Genomic DNA, 21,271 nt, shown 5'->3' with positions numbered 1-21,271 from the left:
TTATAATGTATTAAAGGAAATCTACCATTTGTTTTTATGCATTGTGAACCAAACATAGTACAGGCAATCGCCTACTTAAGGCCAACCGACTTACAGACAACCCATAGTTACAGACAGACCCCTCTGACCTCTGGTGAAGCTTTCTGACTGCTTTACTATAGTCCCAGATTGCAATAATCAGCTGTAAGGTGTCTGTAATGAAGCTTTATTGATAATCCTTGGTCCCATTACAGCAAAAAATGTTTAAACTCCAATTGTCACTGGGGCCAAGTTTTTTTTTTTTTGTCTGGATCTACAATTATAAAATATACAGTTTCGACTTACATACAAATTCAACTTAAGAACAAACCTCCGGACCCTATCTTGAATGTAACCCGGGGACTGCCTGTAATAGTAAAAAATAAAGAGTAATTGATCATTTGTGTTCAAGAAATGGTTATAGAAAATCTGCCTGAAAAGAGAACACTTAAAAATTAAATTTAATGATAAACTTTAAAATTGGGCCACTCTTCAGCCACTGAACTAACAATTTTATTCAGGCTTTCAGTAGTGTGGGGACAGTGAGACAAGGTAGATATGTATCCACAGTCTTGCTCTCTTCATATCTCCTCCTCCACTGCTGAACTAAGGTGTTGCTATATTCTCATAGCTATATTGTACTCCCGTCCGATTGTAGATCACAGAGCTCTGCCGAGTAGTGATATTTGCATGAATGCTGAAAACATTGGCGGTCAGCTATCCTATTCTATCTATGTATCCTATGCCTATTCTACCTGACGCGTATCTACAGCCCCAGTCAATGGGCGCTGTGTGATCAGAGGCAAAAGGTTGGTCTAAGGTGTACATAGTGTCGCGGCTGCACATCACACAGTTTTTATTCGTGCAGCCGCCGACATAGTCTCGGCAATACTGAGCCATGCGCGCAATAGTGCACGCATGCTTTATAAGGAGAAAGCCACTCCCCCCCAAGCTGGTGAGTGCGCTAATTCATCGTCGATCACCAATGGGAGGGCGTCTCCAAAGGAGAGTGCTCGTGCCTGGGCACCCGATCACGTTGTCTCAGGCTTCACCCTGAAATACCAAACAGATTAAATGAAAACTGGACACAGCATCTCTAATGTGCCCAGCAAAAGACAGGTACTCAAGCATCCTAGTTAGTGACCTACCGTAAACCATCCCACTCCTGTCATAACACATACTATGTATTGGGGGGGATCGTGTTGCGACAATGCCCGCAAATGTGAATACTGACAAGCACAGGAGCATGCATGAAAGCTCAGGAAGGATAAGCTATATAAATGGAGGCTCAGAAAGAATGAACTGTATAGATGAGATGCATGAGGTCAGAGACATAGATCATAAATATCAAACAATCAGAGAGAAGTCTCCGTAAGAAGGAGGGTAAGAGGAATTATATCTATAAGGGGATATTTATTCCCCATTCATGTAGATTTTTAACACGGGCAGTAGAATAATATCACTACCTATAAAAACATGCATAACTAATGGGGTCATTCAGACCCTGTGGTTTTTCTGCCATTAAGATACATATCCATCTGGCCTCACCTTGGAGCAAGAGACAATCCAGGTCACCTCCCCGTATCGTAGGTGTCACTAGTTCCACTCCTTGAAATTTGATGCTGGAGAGATCTCCCTTGTGGTTCTCCCACACATGTCAGGCGATGGTGGTGTCATTACCATTCTTGATGTCCCTGACATGTTCCCTGATCCACACATGAAATTCCCTAGATGTTTTCCCCACATATTGAATCCCGCATTGACATGTCAACAGGTAGATGACTCCGGAGTTCCTGCAGTTAATAAACTGCCGGTTTTTAAAAAGACTATGTGTCACAGAGCTTGTCACTGATCTACCTGTTGTGATAAAACTACATGCTTTGCTGGACCTGCATTTATGCTTACCAAGTGGGGGCTTAGGGAGCCATGTTTCATGTCTGACAGGCGTTAGATGACTATGGACTAATTTGTCCCGGATATTCTGACCTCTCCTAAATGTGATCTGTGGAATCTGGTTACCCACATCTGGATCTAACTTCAGAATTTTCCAGTGCATAACCAAACATACCCTGAGAATGCTGTAGCTACACTGATGCAGAAATAGATCTTGTTTACTCCCTGAACCGAGTGGTTTTGCTCAAAAAACTATTATTAAATGAAGGACCTTGGGAAAGCTGGGTTGAACACTGGCTGCCTACATAAACACATTACACAGAACTTCCTGAACTGTCCAGACAGGACTAATCAATCTGAGCTAGATGACTGGATAAACAGACGCTGGAGGATAGTGCAGCAATTGATTACTTCTGCCTATCAGGAACACAGTGATGACATAATTCGCTGGAGCAGTGCATAATTATGGTAAGTGGAGAAGCACCAAGCAGCCACAAGTGCAACAGAGCCTCATAATCATAATTATATAATTGTCTTTTCAGTAAAATCACTCAGTTCAGGGATTAAACAAGATATGTTTCTGCATAAATGCAGCTACAGCATTCTTAAGGTATGTTTGGTTCATTATGCATCAAATCAAATGGTAGATTTTCTTTAACTACAAAATTAATCTGGGCATGAAATATGAAATGCCTCATTTCATGTTAGTAGGTAATGAGAATCAAATTAAAAGGTCACCATTGTTGTTTTCATTATTGAAGATTTTGCAGTGGAAGCTGTGGTTAGGTTTAATCTAAATGGCACTCGGCTTACAGTGACATCTCTCTACTTATTGGATCACACACTGGTTTACTTTAGACAAAAAATGTGCTTCTCATTTAGACAACTCAATTCAGTTCTCAGAACATTCAGCTCTCCCACAATAAACCTCCCTGCTCCTTTAATCAGATAGAATTTTGATAGAAGCTTTATTGGGTTTCTATGCTGCCCAATACAGACCAACAGAACTCCTTCATGCAATCACTGTAACCATTTCCAGAAAGGAGTTGTAGAAAGGTAAAGGGTACCTCAGTGGGTCCAGCTCCTCCCCTTCCTTTAGTGCTCTGAGAAGCTAATTTGCATAAAGATAAATAATGAATATTCAAATATTCAACAGATGGCTTGGAAACAAGGCAGATATGTAAAGCATTATGCAATGCCCTTTTACTTCTGGGGTGTGTTGGCAGGTTGGAGAACTGAAATTTATCCTTTAGTCCCTGTGGACCAGCGAGTGATAGTGCCATATAGATTGTATAGCTCATATCAATGATTATCTGTGAAGATGGTGTTCAAGTAAGAAGGAATTGTTGGCTTTTTTCTGGATTAATAATGGCAGGCAACATGGTTATGTCACCATCTCTATCAGACACCTAGCATAACACTTCCGAACACCTATAAAAAAGATATATAAAAAGTATATTGTAAATATCATCCAACTGGAAAAGGACAAAAACAAAGAAAATGTTCAAATTGTGCTTATTCTTAGAGCCGAAGGCTTAGTATAACAAGTAAATAAGAAGTAAATAAAATATCTACTAAATATTAAATAGTGCTCTGAAGCAAACGGCTTGTTGACAACCATCTTAGCCAAAGGAAGATTCCTTATCTTATCGCACCCTAGGGCAATGCATATCCAAACCTCAGTCTGATTGCTTACATTTCTTCTGCTTACAGAACCGCTGCTAAGACTGAGCGTGGTGGTTTAATGTGCTCAAAATATTTCACCACAGGCATAATAAGGTTTTTAAAATTGGCCTTTAGAGTTTAACGTCTGAAATATACAGCTATGGTTTCTGTGTAGACACAGAAACAATTTTTTTTTCTTTTGTTTTTTTCATTCATACACCTTGCTGTTAAGATTCTGACAGCCTGTGTATAAAAGCTTGTAATTGTATATTAAGAAATGCAATGGGGGTAAGGGTACATTCACACGGCGGTATGGAGGAGGTGAGGATGAGGTGACCCCTCCCTAGAAAACAGCAGCGCACGGCTGCAAACACATGGGGGAAAGATAGAGCATGCTCTATCTTTTCCCGGTGTACAGCCTAGAACATGTGTGGCACCCGGTGTGCAGCCCGGTACATATGTGGCACCGTACCTCCACCAGGCCGCCATTGCTGTCTATGGGGACGTTTTTTGCAGCTGCATATACACATATACATCCCCCAGGTGGCTGTGTGAATGCAGCCTAAATCTGATTTGCAGTTAAAATCTCACTAGACTGAGAATCTCTGAAAATCTCTGAATGTATGTATGAATGTATGTTACATAGAAGAAACAGGTTTTTTTTTCATGGTTACCATTATCAATGGCAACACTAAGAACAGTTATAGTGGTGGCAGTAGAATTTAGGGTTTTAAAAACCCAGAGGTTAATCGAATTTGGCCAAATTTCTGAATAGTAGTGATTAATAAAATAAATTAAATATACCAATATGAGGACATTTTGAATAAAAAAGTAGTTCTTAACCCCTTCCCGACAGTGATAAAAGGCCATTTCATCTAAAGTCGCAAAAAATGACACCACACACAGCTCTGTACACTGAAGTATGAAAAAGTTATTAGCGGCAGAAGATGGTAAAATACATTTTTCTTTTGTACAGGAGGTTTTAATTCTTGTAAATATATGAAAAATTACAAAACCTATACAACTTTGGTATCCCTGTGATTATACCGACCCAAAAAATAAAGTAGACATGTGTTTTGGGGGCACAGTGAAATCCATAAAATGGAACCCCACAAGAAAATTGCTATAATGCATTTTTTCAACAGTTTCACTGCATTTGGAATTTTTGTCCCACTTCCCAATACACAGCATGGAATATTAAATACCATCTCTATGAAGTGCAATTTGTTACCCAGACAACAAGCCATCACACAGCTCTGTACATGGGAAAATAAAAAAAAGTTATAGATTTTTGAAGGTGGGGAGTGAAAAATTAAAATGCAAAATCGAAAAAGGCCATTTGTGTGTTGCAATCATATTATATAAAAAAAACTTATTTGAAAAAAGCAAAAAAAAAACAAAGGCGTTCTCAACAGCAAAGAGGGAGCTAGAAAACAATTATTTGTGTTACTTGAGGGTTTCTTCTACCCCTTGGCTAATTCATTACCAGTATCATAGTCCATAACAAGTAATAATTTTTACCTTGGTCCAGGACTGTGAAATTTCGAAGAAGTTTCAATGGTTAACATTAAGTATGAGACGTGGATTAATAAGTGGAATAATGTCTTTTTAAAGTAAAATCCAAAAAGCCTGATCCAATTGTAATGTAAATATTCAAGTTTTGGTGCTATAAAAAAAGTATCCTCATCTTTTCATACACAAAAGAGGTGACAATATATTGTTAATGTGCATGTATTGTTTGTTAGTGGGTGAATTATTACTTTGCTATACACAGTGAAGCTATTATATCCCAACATAAAACCAAGATCAAGCTAATCACCAACATAAAAGGGAAAAAAATCATTTTATGTTTCATTATGACAGACCAAGTAAAGAAGAGGCAATGCCAACAATCCTACTAATAGAAAACAATTGCCCATTAGCAATTTCTACACTGGAAGGCCAAGATACAGACTAAATATAATAAAATATCACACTGTGAATTCAAGTAAATATGATGCAAAATGAAGCCAGTTATGAATAACGATCCTCCAATGGGAGAAATGCTGGATTGACATAAAGGGAATACAATGCAAGTATGAAAAGATCAATAACAATGGTAGAACAGCAGGAGCGTGACTAGGAGAGTTTGGGCCCCATAGCAGATTTCCCGACAAAAAAAAAATGATACATATTGGTACACATTTATACAATCACACACATTTACACACTCATGTACATACATTTATATTATATACACATACATAAAGCTTTAATCTCATACACTCATTTTTTATACTTATATACACTTATACCCACACATTTATGTACTCATATATACATTTATACACTAATACATACAGAATACACATACAGTATTTACACATCCAAACATTTGTGCACATATACCTTATATACACATCAAATTTGCACATCTACTGTATAATACATACACATTATCTACATACATATAGTATGTATACATCATATACTAATACATACAATCTAAACGCACCGTTTATATGCATACATGCAGTATAAAACACACCATATACACACAGAGTGTCATTTACGATATGCGGGTGCTTGTGCGCCAGCGTATGACAGACCCGCTGCTGCTCCGATACATCAAGAGGTGAGTCCTGGGCAGGGCCTTGCACAGAAATAAACTCAGCTGGGGAATTTTCACAGGCGCCATTCCTCGTCGGACGCACCCCACTGGCATGCAGGTGGCGTTTTGGGAAAATAATCGCAAGTGCTAGCTATAAGGTATTATTTGAGATTTTTTCAGGGCTTCTACACCACCAATACGGCATATACATACAGCATATAAACACATACATACAGTATATACAGCATCTACACACATACCGTGCATTCATACAGCATAAACACATATACAAACAGTATATATATATATATATATATATATATATATATATGCATAAAAACAGATAAAGTTACTCGCTGTTTTGGTGTTGGAGGGTGGCTGAAGGGGAACTGGGGTGTTGGGGGGGAAAAGAGGTGCTGAGTTGTTGGGGGGGAGGGGTGCTGGGGTGTTTAGAGGCAGAGCGGGCAGGTGCAGGGTGCTGTACTGTGGGCTGGGAAGGTGCAGGTGGGTGTACCAGCCACAAGTTGTCGGACGGGAAGACAAGCCAGCCGGTGGGTAGGAGTACGTGCCGGCCAGCGGGAGAGAGGAAGTGCTGGCCAACGGGAAGAGGTGTCGGCCAGAAGGAAGGAAGACATGCTGGCCACAGGGATGAAGAGGACAGGAGGGAAGAGTTGGGGATCTAAGGGGGGCGGGGAGACTACGCGGCCAGAACGGCAATGATAAATTTATTTTCGCCGTCCGTGCCGGGCCCCTGTGCAGCACGGGTCCCGTATCTATTGTTACGCCACTGTAGAACACGTATATGTTAGAGGAGACTAGATAACATAACAGTAATCCTCTATGTAGGATTATTTTTACGTTACTGGCAGAGATTGACACTAAACCTATCAAGGAGAAGCCAGAGTTCCACAAATGATATTTGCAAAAAAGTTCATAATTTTATCGAAACAAATAAACATACATGTAAAGATTGGAACAGTTGTTTACAGGAATAGCAGCCTGTGCTGGAGGGACAACTCAAACATCGATTTACAGGTAAATAACACCTTTTTTCTATTTAATTGCATACATATTGCACATCCCTATGTCAATAAGTACAAAATAATCAATGTGTGTACTAATAGATTATAGTCTATGGGGCAGATTTATCAAGCAGTCTGAAAGGCAGAATATTTCCAGTTGCCCATGGCAACCAATCACAGCTCCCCTTTAAAATATTCATGAGCACTGGTGAAATGAAAGCTGAGCTGTGATTGGTTGCCATGGGCAACTGGAAATATTCTGACTTTAGACTGTTTGATAAATCTGCCCCTATATGTCTATATGTGCAACTTAATCATAGCAAATGCTAGAATGTGCTTGGAAGTGCATTAATGATTACCTGGAGTCAAAGCTTCCCATGTCACTCCCAGATGGCTGACACCTCATGCTACTGTACAACCAAAGTTTTTTTATTTGTTTATCACCAGGTTTTAACCATTTAAGAGGACAATGGGTCCCTATTAAGGTCATATATACAACTGAAGGAGCATTAAACATAGCATATAAATGCCAGTTACAGGAGTCAAGAATACACAGGAGTCTGGAATACACTGCTGATTTGATCTGAGTCTAAAGCCCCTGTATATACCGTATATACTCATGTATAAGCTGATTTTTTCAGCACAAAAATACACGAGTCAATATCCAGCTATAAAGAGTAAAAAATACTTAAAAAATAATAAACTTATATACTCACCCTCCGGTGGCCCCGATGTGCAGCGCTGCTCCCCCGATGTCCTCACCGCTTGTCTTCAGGCGTCCACGCCTGTCTTCTTTCATCTGCTGGGCGCTGCCATGCTTCCGCCCCGGGCGGTGCCTACTATGACGTCAGCAGCGGCGCATCATACTAGGCGCCGGCCGGGAGAGAGCAATGGCGGCGCCCAGCAAAAGAAAGAAGACGGGCGCGGAAGCCTGAAGACAAGCGGCGCGGACATCGGGGGAGCAGCGCTTCACATCGGGGCCACCGGAGGGTGAGTATATAAGTTTATTTTTTTTAATGCTGGGGGCAAGCTGTATACCACTGGGGGCAGGCTGTATACCACTGGGGGCAGGCTGTATACTACTGGGGGCAGGCTGTATACTACTGGGGGCAGGCTGTATACTACTGGGGGCAAACTGTATACTACTGGGGGCAGGCTGTATACTACTGGGGGCAGGCTGTATTCTACTGGGGGAAAGCTGTATTCTACTGGGGGAAAGCTGTATACTACTGGGGGCAGGCTTATACTACTGGGGGCAAGCTGTATACTACTGGGGGCAGGCTGTATACTACTGGGGGCAGGCTGCATACTACTGGGGGAAAGCTGTATACTACTGGGGGCAGGCTGGGCTGGCTGTATACTATAGGGGGCTGGTTGGCTATATACTGGGGGGGGGGCTGTGACCAATGCATTTCCCACCCTCGGCTTATACTCGAGTCATAGGCGCCTAGTATGATGTCAGCAGCGGCGCATCATACTAGGCGCCGGCCGGGAGAGAGCAATGGCGGCGCCCAGCAAAAGAAAGATGACGGGCGCGGAAGCCTGAAGACAAGCGGCGCGGACATCGGGGGAGCAGCGCTTCACATCGGGGCCACCGGAGGGTGAGTATATAAGTTTATTTTTTTTAATGCTGGGGGCAAGCTGTATACCACTGGGGGCAGGCTGTATACCACTGGGGACAGGCTGTATACTACTGGGGGCAGGCTGTATACTACTGGGGGCAAACTGTATACTACTGGGGGCAAACTGTATACTACTGGGGGCAAACTGTATACTACTGGGGGCAGGCTGTATACTACTGGGGGTAGGCTGTATTCTACTGGGGGAAAGCTGTATTCTACTGGGGGAAAGCTGTATACTACTGGGGGCAAGCTGTATACTACTGGGGGCAGGTTGTATACTACTGGGGGCAGGCTGTATACTACTGGGGGCAGGCTGCATACTACTGTGGGCATGCTGTATACTACTGGGGGCAGGCTGGGCTGGCTGTATACTATAGGGGGCTGGTTGGCTATATACTGGGGGGGGGGTCTGTGACCAATGCATTTCCCACCCTCGGCTTATAGTCAATAGTTTTTCCCAGTTTTTGGTGGTAAAATTAGGGGTCTCGGGTTATACTCGGGTCGACTTATACTCGAGTATATACGGTAGTTAGGATAAGAGAGCACTTTGCCTACATATATAACACAGCTAAGAAAAACTGTAAAAACTAAATATTATTGAAAAACAATAATCCACAATGCAGCAAAAGCACATTGGAAACTATGTAGTTGCCAGCCCATTTCAGGATTAGGAGCGTTAACATCAGACTCAAGCCATGGACAACAATGCAGCAATTTCAGGAAAAATCAATCTATTCCTATCTATGCATTACCTTTGAAACTATAAAGTGTTCTTCAACTACATTGTAGTAGTTATAGCTTTCTGCATAATTTAGCTTACATAGCAGGAGGCATCCATACTTCACTAGTCACACCGAAAAGGAATAGCATCACCATGAGATTCAGCTATACAAAGAAGTTTAGGGGTAATAGATTCTGCTATATATGAAGAGCATTGCCAACATCCTGAAGTCACATTTCCTACAAAGGGAAGATCACTTGAACAACAATAGAATAGCTAATTTGAATATAACCTACTCTGGCAACAATAGAGTAATGCATTTTGGTTTCCGGTAGACACATGGAAAGGTAATTTAGTTTTCAACTTTAAAAGAAAGTCTTTGTGAAATTCCTATTTATCCATGTAAATAGAATGCATATATTCCTAAAGGGTAATACTTGTCCTCAGCTTGTTTTACATTTCTTTACTTCTTTTATTTGCTTGTGCTCTTTAGTGGCTGAAGGGTCCGCATGATAATCTTTGTATCATAAGTCTTGTTACAAGCTCTGAATAATTCATGGTTACCAACTTCTTCCCATTGGCAGCTATTTCATGTTTGTTGCTTAAAACATGAGCATATCACAATGTGATGGACATCTCGAAAAGCTAACTGGAATGCAATCACAATGACCCACAATATATTTACATATTTAGTGAGTGACATTAATTGCATCAATAGTAAGTCGGTAAAATTTGCATGTAACCTAAATATTCACCTGAATGAAGCTCAGGTGAATTGTGCAACCGGTAGAGAGCCACAAGTTCTAGGGTTCCAGGCTTATGGTAAAGGTCAATGAAAATTCATTTATTGTTAAATATGTAACGTACATTTGGAAAGTCTTGCACCTTATGATAAAATTATAAAACATCATATCCTCTCCACCACTCAACGCTCAATAAAAAAAAGTAATAAGAGAATTTTGGCAATCTTTGCTAAATCTTTATGAAACAAAATATATATTACGGTACATATTTGACAATAGTATTGAGGACCTTTAACACAGGAATTTGTCACGTACCCTGTTTGAAGATCTGAAAGGTAGACAATGATTAAAACCTTGAGTGGTTTTCTCACCTGCCACTTGTGACTTTTCCGACAGTGATTTGGTGTATTGCATTATTTTATGACCATCCGGTTCCTCCTAATTTTCTCCGGCATTGCCATCTAGTTGTGATCCCCATTTGACTATACTATGGATTACAATATTGTCTCTGAAATACTTTCTTCAGTTGGCTCATTGATCTTTGCTTTGGTTTTAACTTCTTCCTATTCCTCACATCATTCAATGTAGGGAATGTCATGTAGTTTGAGGCCATCATCTAGGTTGGTTGTCAAGTAGGCAGGGGCAGTGGAGGTTTGTCATAATCTTTTATCATAACCCTGACTGGCTTCCCTGTCCTAGACACTAAAAAATACAACATATGAACATTGTAATGCAGGGACAGCAGCCCATGCTGGGGTATGCTGGTCCCACTCATTTATGTTTTCTGTATTTAAAAAATCCAATAAAAAATTTTATGATAAAAAAAAACAACACCACAGAAGCATACCCCACCACATGCTGCCACAAATATGCTTCACTGTAACATTGTTATTGGGCAAGTGAAGAGAAATCTAGGGTCTCTTCTATAAATTGTACAAAAAGAGTACATAAATATTAATCTTGAGTTACATGACTCCAGAGAAATTTGTTTATTGCAAAATTCCAATAGGTTTTCATGTGTCTTTTACTAAGAAGAGGCTTCTTCCTGACCATAAAGCTATAGGCATGGTTGACCTTCTGGAAATTTCATAGGATCATTGATGCTCAGCCAGACTATTGGGTTCTTGGTCACCTCTCTTATCTAGACATTAATCCCCCAATAAATTAGGTTGGTGGGACATATAATAGTAGCAAAAGTTGTTTGAAAACTTTTCCTTTTAAAGGAAATGTGTCAACAAAAATATTTTACAGATTTTGGAGGGCATTTTTATTACTTTACACTTTTGTAGATATTATTAGAAATAAGACACTTTTTAGTATATACAATCGAACTACATACAGCTAAACTAATGGCTTGTCCTGATGGTATATTGCAGGTCTGTAACTCTCAGGCCATTGCTGCATGCTACAAATTCCACAATGGAGTCATGGAGATGTTTGTGTGTGACCCTCACCACTGAGGGATATGGGGGGTTTAAAAGAAAAGATGAATACTCCTAATCTATCTGACAATATCCACAACACATTTTTGGCAGTGAGTTGCCTCATTATCTGAAAACTATGTTGAGTACATTATATGAATTCTAATAGAAATTGACAGTAGCATGCGTAATGTCTGAATCACCGACAATGGTGTAAAATCACGTATTTCTGGATGATTTATAAATAATCCAGCTTACCTATCCTATTTGTCTAGATGCCAGATCAAAGGAATTTGACAACCCAAGCCAACACACAGAGAAGTTTCTTTTTCTGTCTCCAGATCTCTATAGAAGCTAATAAACTAGTATTTAACAAGTAGACCACACACAAACACAATCAATTCACCCCTTTTTAAAGCACAACAATGATATTTCAGAAAACACATTAAACCTGAATATAGCACAGCCTAAAAGGATTTCGCACACATTATTAGAATTTAAAAGGGCTTTCAGATCTCAGGGAGCCTCCATCAGATGTCACCAACCAGTAGGAATGCTCATTAAAAGTTCCTTCACAGAATAGATTTTTCTCCTAAATAAAGTGGTAGAAAGGTTGATACAACATACTGCCAGAGACATCAATCTGCCTTGGGTGACATGTATAGGAAAACCCAGTGACTTACTATCCTGAGCACCATAAAAGCCCACACAGCTATACAGATAGATGCAAAGCTCAACCAGAGACTAAACCTGTCCATTTAACAATTTGAAAGAACTTTAGCATATATTACTTATGGGAACAGTTACTTCCCCCCTTCCAGATCCTCCGAACATAAAATTGCAGCAACTCTATAACCTTCCTGTTTTTAGTGCTCTGTTAAAGTTAATCTTCTGTAGGCGAGTCTAATATATGATGCTAGTCTAAAAGGAGGACAGATCAGCACAAAAACAGACAGTTCTTTGTTTCCTTTGCTATCCTGACGTCAAAGTTGGAGATGTTCTGTCATCTTTAAACCAAGTGCAGATTATCTTATATTCCTTTCACCCTCTATACACTCTAAATGGGTTTTTTTGTGAAAAGATGACAGGACTGTCCTTCTGACTTTGTTCTTTAATCTGAATATATAAAACTACAATATTACTGCCATATTTTAAGTTCATTGATATAAGTTACACCACTAAGTGCACAGAAGCAGAACTTTGCACAATTTCTATGATACCGCCAAGCTTTTCCGTGAATTTACCATTCCAGGTTTATGCCAGCGTGGACAATTTTTTTTTTATTGAATTCCTTGCATTATGTAGCAAAAAGAATATTTGTTATAGCTTTTATGAAAAATGAAGCACTGTTTGTCTTCTACAGTTTTCATACATTATAATACATATATAGAAGCTAAATGTCGTCAATGAGCTAAATCAATGAAACTTGATTAAAAATTGATGGCTTGGTCTGTAGTCACGCTCTCAACTCGAATAAGTCAGGAAAGCAAAAAAAGGGGCTTTAGACCGATGGGGTGCACAGAATGGCACAGAAGTGCCGCTTGCTGTAAAATAAAGTTGTAGAAGACAAAAAGCCGAAAAAATAAAAAAATAAGAAAATTGCATTTAAAAAATATATGCTGCTTAAGTTTACTAAAATCATAGGCATTAATGTCCTTAAGGAGTTGGCCACTAATTTAGAAAAATCTACAGGGTAAGTATAAGACCCATACCCTTGAACAACTACATGCCGATCCTGCCACCGTAATGCTAGTGGTGCACTGTGATTGCACAGTCCCCTTTATCCAATGTTCTTGGCGACTTCATAGTGAGTTTACCAGGTTGAGTTTTATATTATCCTTTCCTCCATCTCCCTTACCCTTATACTTAACCTGGTAAACTATTAGTGGCCAACCCCTTTAAGAGTGATGTTCCTACAGAGAGGAATGTACCTTCACACTGGCTGAGGAACAATTGTGCTTTTCTAAATAAGGAGGGGATTATGTCTTCATGATACTTATCATCCATCCGTTTCATGATCCATCACACATCATTGTGTCCCTTTTTCAAGCATTAATTTTGAGTTTAGGACAAAACAAGCAAAACAGTGGGGCACACTATAGACCTTGCGCTATGTTAAAGGTGCACCAAAAAAAAATTTGGTGCACTGTTGGAGCAGTACAGGGGGCATCAAGTTCATGAAGAATGTGCACCACAAGTCATGAATCTGGCGCCCTCTGCACACTACACAGGCAAACTGCACGTAGTGCTGTTTGCACTGTTCTTGATAAATGTGCCCCATTTAGTACTTTATTGAACTTTGTATTATTGCTACGCTCTTCCCTTCTGTCAAGATGCCATATGACCCATAAAGCCTATTCCTTCATGCCCCTAGTTATTTCTATGAATTATATGACCTTGCTAATCTTCAATACTAATCTTAACTGCTGTCTTGCAAAATTTTGTTATGTGTGACTTTATGAGAGCTATGTTATACTGAATTTTACCATTGTTCTGGACAGCTGCATTTGGAAATGTGCTGTCCCACTGAAATAAACTAGAAATACAAGTTAAATAGTAAATGCTATGGTAGTTAAGGGGTCTCAGCAGTCCCAGATTATTTAATTCCATTAAAATTGATATTGTGTGTCACCAGAATGCTATATGTGGCCCATAAAACCTTTCCAGCATAGTTTAACATTATTATCTCACAAAAGAGCATGGAGTGATAAAATTATTCATAATCATTTTTAATGAAAATGCCCTTGTGGTATGCCATCAAGAATATTTTTGAACTTCAATAAAATCTTCAATATTAGATATACTGTGTGAAACAATAGGGGAATGGCATCCCAGGAAAAGTCAATTGGAATTCTTAACATTGTAAAACCTTCCCTTTTGATTCATTCTACAGAGAAAACTGTTCAAAAATTGTGATACATAGTCACCCACTAATCCTTGTATGGAGGTGAAAGCAATATTTGGAAGGTTAATGAGTACAGATTAAAGGATTATCCTGGTTAGTGGTGTAACTTGAAGCGTCTGTGCCAGGCCCTGGCTATACTGTATGTTTTTTTGTACTAGTCTTTCATATGGGAACGTGAGACCTTATTGGCCCCATAAGCCTCTTGGGCCCGTTTGTGGCCGCAAACTCTCCACCCCCCCTCCCCATCTCTGCTGCTTTATATGTATCCTATTATATACTCTCTTTGGTGTCACGCACTTTCCACTAATGGCCCATTTCCAGACAGGGGTACAGAGTCATTGAATGGATTATCTAGAGAAAATAAATATTTTTGGATGCCAAAGACTTTCATAACCTTAAAGGACACCAGATTTTTTTGATCACTGCTTTGTTTTATACCTCTATTGTAATATCACTTCTAAAACAGTTTTTTTTTCCATCAGAGGATAAATGTGTAGATGTGGGCTGTGATGACATGCTTAGTTCTAGCTAAGCTGTCCCTCATATTAGGCACATGCACCCACATCTGCCTATCTACCTGCAAGTCTTGTCCAAAATGAATGCATATCACAGGAGATTGTGTGTCTATAAGGCACGGAGAGCTGTGCATGAGCAGGAGAGAGAAGAGATCCTAAGAAAAGTGTCAGAGGATTGAAGTGTGCAAGTTTGGAGACAGGTGTGAAGGAGTGACTCTCCGTAGAAGGGGGGTCTGTCCGAACTGCCTTCCCATGAATAAGCTAAACATCTCTCCTCAGAGATCCATCGATCGGACCTAGTGTAGATCAGCTAAATACATGGCAGGAAAGATTTAAATAAAGATTTGTAAGTTATCACAATACATTGAGATGTAAGATTTAGATGTATATAAAGGTTCTGGCTGGACAGAACTTATATGGGTGTTAGATTAGGGTATTAGCAGGTATATTAAGCCATTCTCCAGGCCCCTGACTGGCCGCCACACATTGATGGTCATTGAAGGCTAAGAGTACTCCTGGTACCAGTAAACTCTTATTCTCCTTCTCATCAACCTGGAACAGACTTCCATAGATTCTGGAAACTGTGAACATCTACTGCTTATAGAGTCTGTCTAGCTAAACTAGAAAGTAAAACCTCTCCCTGGGAATATGGTACATTTTGACATGTTTAGATATACTCGCCTTGGATTGTTATTGTATTGCCTTTGTTATTTTTTCTGCTGCCTTTGTTTCCTATGAACTTGTATATAAAACAACAATAAATATATTAAATAAAACCAGATCTTCACATTCTGCCATTTCTAAAGCAATAACTGTAAGTAAAAAAACACAGATGTGAAACTTCAGAGTCTTATCATGTACAGCAGAACAGTTTGGTAATTGGAAACACTTTTTCCAAGACTTGTTTCTTATCAAAGTAATTTGAATTTTCTGAAGCAGTGGATAAGGAGGACACCATCCACAGATGTTTTATGTTTTAACTTATCAGAATGTCCCAGTGGTGTCTGGATACAGTCATTCACTTATACAATGAAATTAAAGCACTCAATCATTTCATACATTATCTGCTAATAAGATTTTTTTTGTTTTATGTCATATCAATCGCAAAACTATTTCACTTTAGACAACATATATAACAGAAATTTTCTCTTATCCTTAATGTTTTGTTCAGCATAAGAACTGGAGTATATCCCCAGGTAGTAATTTGGCAAAGTTTGAAATTTCATGTTCCAGACAGTGTTTATAGGGTCCACCACACACTGGGAAATCTGTTGCAACTTTACCCAAAAATGTATGCATCTTGTTTTTCGGTAGCCCTTTTTGTACCGTGTAAAGCTACCTGAGAGCTGGAAACATACACAGCAAATATACTGTTATACCCATCAGGGAAACTCTTCAGGGTCTTCTGTAGCAAGGTGCTGCAGGAATACCCATAGGAAATCAAGTGGATTTTCTTGATTTTGAGATATTAGCTGCAAGTCTCATGCAGAATTCAACCCTTGTGCTGTAAGCGTTCTTTAATGACCACTGTAGCATGTACCAAATTACTTGTGCATGTTACATCAAAAATCCATGCCAGGTCTGACATGGCATAGCTTTCATTCCACTGCAGCACTCTGGAGCCTCTTATTAATGGAAACCTACCATGATGAATCTCCCATCAGAAGTTGATCTGATGGTAGATTCCTCGTGCCTGCCTCTGCCTTAGGCTATATTCACACTGCCGTTGCCCGCCCGTACCGTACCGTAGCGGGCAACGGCAGTGTACGGGGAGAGGAGGAGGAGGTGAGCGCAGCTCACCCCCGCCCCTCTCCATAGCAACCTATGGCGCACGGCGCCGTATTACGGGAAAAGATAGGACAGGTCCTATCTTTTTCCCAGGTACGGAACGGTACGGTGCCGCATGCGTGCGGCACCGTACCGCTCCCGTAGGGTGCCGTGCGCCCATAGAAGTGTATGGGGGACGTATATCGGCCGTATATACGTCGGCCGTATATACGTCCCCCATACGTTAGTGTGAATGTAGCCTTAATCTGTAGTTTAATAATCCTGGAACCTAACCTAACTTGTTAAAAATTGTATTTTAGTAATATGTAAATTAACTGCAGAGGCTACTGGGACGTGTACAAGCCTGGCCGGGCACTGAGAGTTAAGTCCAGTACCTTAGCCTCTGCAGTTAATTTACATATTAATAAAATAATGTTTTTAACAAGTTAGGTTAGGTTCCAGGATTATTAAATAAGGCAGAGGCAGGCAGAATTAATCTACCATTAGATCTTCTTCTGATAGTAGATTCCTCATGGTAGGTTTCCTTTAAATTCGGCATGCCATGTGCCAGGGGAGGGAATATGCCAGTCTTAAAATTCCCCCCATTGTGCAAACCCAACTTGAATCTCACACAGCTTTTAATTATTCCCCTGTAGACACCATTACATGTATGTACATATCCATAAATATGCATATATACATAATACAAATATATACAAGTGTATCAGTATTCATATACAGTATACATGTCAACATAAAGAACATTTACACATCACAAATGTAACTCCTCCTTTAGGTGTTCTTAACTAGCTTGTGGAAAATCTAAGGAATTTTCACTCATGCCAATAGTAATGCCAAATTTTGTCTTTATATCAACCATGTTCATAACCATTTAAAATATGATCTACTGCACTGTAAAAATTTGTGATTGTGATTTCAAAAACCAACTTCAAGCAATGGTTTGCCCTTAGTACAATTGTTATTGCAATAGGACCATTATATCCCAATTGTCATTTGCTCTCCGAAATTCCCCCACCTGATAATTCTAAGTTTATTTATATGATATATTTCTCTGTGATCCCTTTTAGATCATGTTTTGTTTTTGTTCAGTTTATTGTTACATGGTTCCTTTTATCTTATCTCATCGGCAGTTTTGCCTACCAGCTAGAAATGGAATTTTCCTTTTTTTCATTCAAAGCAGGATAGTAATCTTGAACAATACACATGACTGTTCTATCTCTGTTGCTTTATTGTAATTGGCAAAAATGCATATTTCCAGCATTTGCCTTTGAGAGCTAGCTGGTAAAAACGTATTCAAGATATCAATACATGCCTATGAGAACAGCCTATTATCAAATTCAGAAGTAATTAAATTACATCTCACAGCAGAGAATTTGCTACAATAATACCCTGTCATGGTAAGCTAAAAGGTATAGATGACAGGATGGAAAATGAAACATACAGTATACAAATTTATATCAAAAGAAAGAGATATGCGCTAGTGAAATATTTAGCCTACACTAAATATTAAAGCAAAGACATAGCTGTAGAGGGTGAAAAGAAAACAGCTAACCAAGTGATGGTGAGAGGTCAAAAGACTCCTTAACCACATGAGGAATCAGCAGTAATAGAAATGACACAAGGTGCATGGGCTACTACAGCACCTTAAGAGGTTTGTCTCTAATTGCCTAGTATTCTGGCTTATCCAGAATATACACTGCACAAAGATATGATATTTCTCACTTAGCATTTTATCATTGTAATAAAAGTAGTTTTAGTAGTAGCATTATCTAAGTACAGAGACCTGAAATTCACTTCAACAAGGAAACAAGGCCACTACCTCCTAGAGGTATCGCAATGTAAAGGACTGCTGACTCAGGAAGGTCAAAACATACCAAAATGGGCTTGCAGAGGATAATCCACATGTCCATTTTATCTTTATATGCCTGCCCAGTCTATTAACAAGCACAGATTATTTTCAGTGTCCTGTCTGTTTCCTTGCTATTACTATGTCTTGCTATTCTGTGTATCTGACCTCTGCTCTATTTATTTGACAATTTTATTGTCTCTTTATTATGTGCTCCACTGCCATCTTGGCTATGACCCAGGGCTGCCTGACTTTGCTAGTCTGTATTCTCTATTTGTGTCCTCACCAGAAGCAAACTCGAATTTCCCTGAATCAGACTTGTATTCAGTTATTGCTTTGATGCCTTTCTGAATCCTGGTGTGAACACTGGTCTGTCTCTGACTTTAGTTACCTGTCTGCTCCACCATCCAACAACAGCCAGATAAGGTAAGTAGTCTCTCTAGTTTACTATGGTAACAGAGCAAAAAATTATGTTATAACATCACTAGGAGTAGAGCATAAGAGGGAGGAGGAGTTACTGAGAACTAAAGGATCATGGAACATGTAGATTCCAGTAGCGGCCAACTTGGTGATAACTATGCGTACTTTAGAAAGACCATAACATTTTGTGAATTATAAAATTAAACTATTTAAGCTCCAAAACTCAATGACTAAGGACATTGAGTTTTGTTATATTCATTTCTTTGCATTATGGGTTTTTGTCTCAGATATTCATGTTCCCAGAACACCCCTTTTACATTCAGTTGTAAACCCATAGTTATAAACTCATGTGCTATAGATTTGCCACATGTCCCCAAAAATTATTTGCCTCCCATTCCCCAACCCCAAAAGCCCTATGTTCCCACCTACGTATATTATAAAATACATTTGTTCAGTAAAATTCACTGGGCTGAACACCCCAGCTCCTTCTGACTTCCCCTTCATAACTGGCTGCCCTAGGCAAAGGGAGTCAAATGTCTAATAGCAAATATGACCTGCTACAAAAGAGGCAATTGATTGGGGGATATGGATAGTTACAAGAAGGGAAAGATATTATAATTTCTGTATGATAACCTGCCTCTGTAGTGTGCCAACCGGCTTGCAGTAAACCTTTACTTTCCATAACAAAGATTCCAGAGAGCAGTAGATTTGATTCAGTCACTAATGAAGGCCAAGAATACATTAGGATACACATAGCTGAGAAAAGCAGATGAATTCACAGGGTTTATGTAGATTTCATATGTGAGATCAAGCAGAGCATGACAAGACAGGTGAGATCTGCACAGCACATTAGCTTTACAATTCATAATTTAATTTACAGTTTATAATTGGTTTACAATGCTCCATAGACCTCTCCGTGAATGAAATTGCTGCTCTTCTCGGCACAGAATATTGGAAATGCAATAAAGAATAAATACACTGAACTTTTTAATGCGTCCAGTGTTGTTTCCTAACATCTGCCCCCTAATTTAAGACAGGTTTATTAATTCAATAAATTAACCCAGTAAGAATACAAAGTAACATTGATTACATATAATAGGATCTTCTGGACTGTGAGCTGTCTGCAATGCTTTGTCTTTGTCAAACGTAGGTTCACACACTGCAATTTCATGAAGTAGGGGCTTCAACAGAAAGATTTTAAAGGTGAAATCTATATCAAGACCATTAAGTATACCAAATTACAATTACCAAAATACATCCAAATAAAATAATACTGATTTCATAAAATAAAGTACATGTGCATTTCCGTTTATAAAGGTATGGCAGAGCATAAAACATTGTAGCAGGACTCAAAGTGGTGTAACTGTAGAGGTTTCAGTGGCCCTGATTGCAACTCGGTGCATATGCCAGGGGCCTCGTGCCATTGTACAACATTATAATCTACTTTGACGTCTTACAAATTATGCATCATAAAAAGCTCTGTACACTAATATTTATGATACAATCTTTAAGAAGTGCAATCCCCTTCACTCAGAGCATCATTAACTTTTTAAAATCAGAAGCAGCAATAGGTTAGTATAAAGTCAAGTAACTAAAGCTATTGAGAAATATGCAGCTGCAAGGGTTACAGTCTCCTTTTACTAAATTCATACTACTTTCAGAGTCACTGATCACTGGATATGACTGGGTCCTATCATTTTTTGTGTATAGCTGCTATCTACACAATATTATGGGGTGTGTGCCATATTTATAGCTGATAAGCTGTATCTAAGATGCCTGTTCAGAAATCATGTACTATTAATATATTATTTATACATATAGACCCCAGCAATGAACTTGGCTGTTTGTGTAGCATGAAAGAGCTATGTGAGCTGTTGAAAGGTACTAGTGAGAAAGCTGCATTAGGGGCTCCAAGAGTCACTGATCAGATATAACACTGCCTGAAGCCTCATAAATGCCACAGCTATCCCTGTAGATAGGTTAATTGAACACAATTCTGGAAAGTAGATGCAATATTTTAGTGAATTAAAGCAACTAAGACAGATACTTATCACATGCATCAACAAGGCTCTTGTACTTGTCTAAATAATGGTATCTGATTG

The 21,271-nt window shown here is 39.3% G+C and overlaps 1 protein-coding gene across 2 annotated transcripts in view; it reads right to left on the bottom strand.

Moving 5' to 3' along the window:
* Positions 1-21,271, bottom strand: part of ADGRD1 (adhesion G protein-coupled receptor D1) — a 430,427-nt gene that overhangs the window by 158,110 nt on the left and 251,046 nt on the right. The window lies entirely within an intron of this gene.

The sequence above is a fragment of the Engystomops pustulosus genome, chromosome 1, assembly GCF_040894005.1.
Source record: "Engystomops pustulosus chromosome 1, aEngPut4.maternal, whole genome shotgun sequence".
NCBI classification, from domain to species: domain Eukaryota; kingdom Metazoa; phylum Chordata; class Amphibia; order Anura; family Leptodactylidae; genus Engystomops; species Engystomops pustulosus.
Note: the sequence above shows the minus strand (reverse complement) of the source record. Positions and strands in the feature narration are given on the sequence as shown.